At 35.1% G+C, this 3,412-nt stretch overlaps 1 pseudogene; it reads left to right on the top strand.

The window, feature by feature from the left end:
• The first annotated feature begins 2,547 nt into the window (after positions 1-2,547).
• On the top strand, positions 2,548-2,680 carry LOC141576912 (U4 spliceosomal RNA; annotated as a pseudogene).
• The last annotated feature ends 732 nt before the right edge of the window (positions 2,681-3,412 follow it).

Genomic DNA, 3,412 nt, shown 5'->3' with positions numbered 1-3,412 from the left:
ACAACAAACTATTAGAAAGAGAAATTAAGAAAACAATCTCCTTTAGAGTTGCAGCAAAAAGAATACCCAGGAATAAATCTAAGGCGGTAAAAGACCTGTACACAGAAAAGTGTAAGACGCTTATGAAAGAACCTGAAGACAACAGAAATAGTTGGAAAGATGTAACACACTCGCGGACTGGAAGAATTAGTACTGTTATTTTCCCACACCACTCAAGGTAATCTACAGATCCAGTGCAATCTCTATCAAAATACCAATAGCATTTTTCACAGAAGTAGAACAAAAATTACAAAATTTGCGTGGAAACAGAAAAGATCTTTGAAGCCAAAAGTTTTGAGAAAGAAGAAAAAGCTGGAGGTATCATGCTCCCTGATTTCAAATCACACTACAAAGCTACAGCATAGTGCTGGCCCCAAACAGACACACAGATCAAAGGGACAGAGCAGAAAGCCCAGAAGTGAACCCACATTTACATGGGCAATTAGTCTACAACAAAGGAGGCAAGAATATACACTGGGCAATGGACGGCCTCTTCAATAAATAGTGCTGGGAAAACAGGACAGCTACATGCAAAAATAAATAAATAAATAAATAAACTGGACTATTTTCTCATGCCATGCAGAAAAATAAATTTAAAATGATTTAAAGACTTAAATGTAAGACTTGAAATCATGAAACTTCTAGAAGAAAACATAGGCAGTATCTCTTTGACATTAGTCTAATTAATATTTTTCTAGATTATGTTTCCCCTGGCAAGGGAAACAAAAGCAAAAATAAACAATTGAGATTACATCAAACTGAAAAGCTTTTGCACAGCAAAGGAAACTATCAACAAAATTAAAAGCACACCTACTAAATGGGAGGAGATATTTGCAAATGCTATATCCAATTAAAGATTAATATCCAAAACATACAAAGAACTCACACAATTTAACATCAAAACAAACAAACAAACAAAAAACCCAATTAAAAAATGGGCAGAGGATATGAATAGATATTTTTCCCAAGGAAACATACAGATGGCCAATATCACATGAAAAGACTTCCAATATCACTAATCATCAGGGAAATGCAAATCAAAACCACAATGAGCTATTTATCTCACAACTGTCAGAATGGCTGTTGTCAAAGAGACAAGAAATAACAAGTGTTGGCAAGCATGTGGAGGAAAGGGAACCCTCGAGCAGTGGTGAGAATGTATATTGGTGCAGTCACTAAGAAAAACATGGAGGTTCTTCAAAAATTAAAAAAAGAACTATCATAGGATCCAGTAATTCTATTCCTGGGTATTTATCTGAAGAAAACAGAAATACTAATTCAAAAAGATACATGCACCCCAACATTCATGGCAGCATTATTTATAATAGCCAAGATATGGGAGCAACCTAAATGGCCATCAATAGATGAATGGATAAAGAAGATGTGGCACATATGTGCAATGAAATACTACTCAGCTATAAAAAAGAATGAAATCTTGCCATTTGAGACAACATGGACGGACCTGAAAGGTATTAGGTTAGGTGAAATACATCAGAGAGAAAAAGACAAATACTATTTGATTTTACTTTCATGTGGAATCTAAGAAACAAATGAATGAACATAACAAGACAGTAACAGAGTCATAGATACAAAGAACAAACAGAAGGTTACCAAAAGGGAGGGGGATAAAGGGAGGAGAGAAATAAGTGAGGGAGATTAAGAGGTACAAACTTGCAGTTGCAAAATAAATGAGTCATGGGTATGAAATGTACAGTGTGGCGAATATAGTTAGTAATTAGCTGATACCTGTTTGGTGACAGATGGAAACCAGACTTACCATGGTGATCATTTTGAAATATGTAGAAATATTGAATCACTATGTTTTTCAACAGGAACTCACAAAGTGTTGTAGGTCAATTATACTTCAAAAACAAACTCATAGAAAAAAAGATCAGATTTATGGTTACCAGAGGTGGAGAGTGAGAAGAGGGGAAATTGGATAAAGGCATTCAAAAGGTATAAATGTCCAGTTATAGGTACTAGGGATGTAATGTACAACATGATAAGTATAATTAACACTGCTGTATGTTATATAATAAAAGTTGTTAAGAGAGTAAATCCTAAGAGTTCTCACAAGGAAAAAAAATTTCTATTTCTTTAATTTTGTATCTATATGAGATAATACATGTTCACTAAACTTGCTGTGGTGATCACTTCATGATATATTGAAGTCAAATCATTATGCTGTACATCTTAACCTTATATAGTGTAAATTATAACTCAATAAAACTGGAAGAAAAAAATGAGTATTTGCCAGTCTGTGCTCTTTAGGAAAGTCAGAACAAAAATTAAATATATTGAACTTCTACTAAATGCCATTCAATTTGCAAATTACCTTAATCCACAACAATGTTACAAAGAAGTTATCTTCATTTAAAGGATGAAGACATTAAAATATTAATTTGTCCAAAGTAGTAGAGCTATGATGTGCCTTGGAGGCTGACTCCAAAGCCAATCACCCCTTCTATTATACCACCATTTACAGACTTTTAAAAACAGCAACACTTAAGCTTTGCACAGTGGCAGTATCATAGCCGGTGAGGTTTATCCAAGGCATGATTATTGCTAATTGAAAAACAGCAACACTTTCTTTCAATGCAATCTTACATAAAACATAATCTGAAATATATTTTAAATGAAGAACTGACAGAACTTTGTGACCAGTGAAAAGTGGAGTATCATGGAGAAAGAATAATTGAAGTTGACTCTAACGCTCAGAACACTCTAAAACTTAAGATCCATACAATTAATAAAAAATAAGAAGTTGGGTAAGGGAAGATAAGTTTATGGAAGAAAGTGATGTCAGCTTCATAAATGTGAAGTTTAGGGTCACACTCAAACAAAGTTGAGTTGGAACTCAGGAGACATTTTAAATTTGTCCATGAATTATCTCATTTCTGTGCTGTAGTCTATTTTTGCATTATTTATGGTAAAATGGACCACTATATAATATAATTTCTTCTCAGTTGAAGTTTCACTAATTTCGAATATGCTAGCAAAAATAAAATAAAATGCACATGGTTGAGAGCACGATCCAAAGCCCCCTTTCTTCCTCCCAGAGCTTGCTGGTCTCTCCTACCCAAGGCTGGGTCAGGGCTGGTCCACTGAGAGCTGCACAGTTTGAAGGCACTGGAGCAGCAGGCTTCAGGAGCTGAGACTTCCTGCATCCACCACCCTTGTGTGGGCTGAAGTTTATCCTGGGAGCCTGGAACTCTTTGCAGAGGGGGCCAGTTTGTGTGCCAATCATTTGTGTTTTAGATTGTGCAGATGGATGACCAGAAGTATGTTGAGGTGAAGAATGGGGCAAACATTCAGCTATGACTTAGCTTATGAGCTGTTTGCCTTCATCAGAAAGATTATAAAATAAATCATT

This window comes from Camelus bactrianus, unplaced genomic scaffold (assembly GCF_048773025.1).
Source record: "Camelus bactrianus isolate YW-2024 breed Bactrian camel unplaced genomic scaffold, ASM4877302v1 HiC_scaffold_44, whole genome shotgun sequence".
Classification (NCBI taxonomy): domain Eukaryota; kingdom Metazoa; phylum Chordata; class Mammalia; order Artiodactyla; family Camelidae; genus Camelus; species Camelus bactrianus.
The sequence above is the reverse complement of the archived record's forward strand: the minus strand, read 5'-3'. Positions and strand labels throughout refer to the sequence as shown.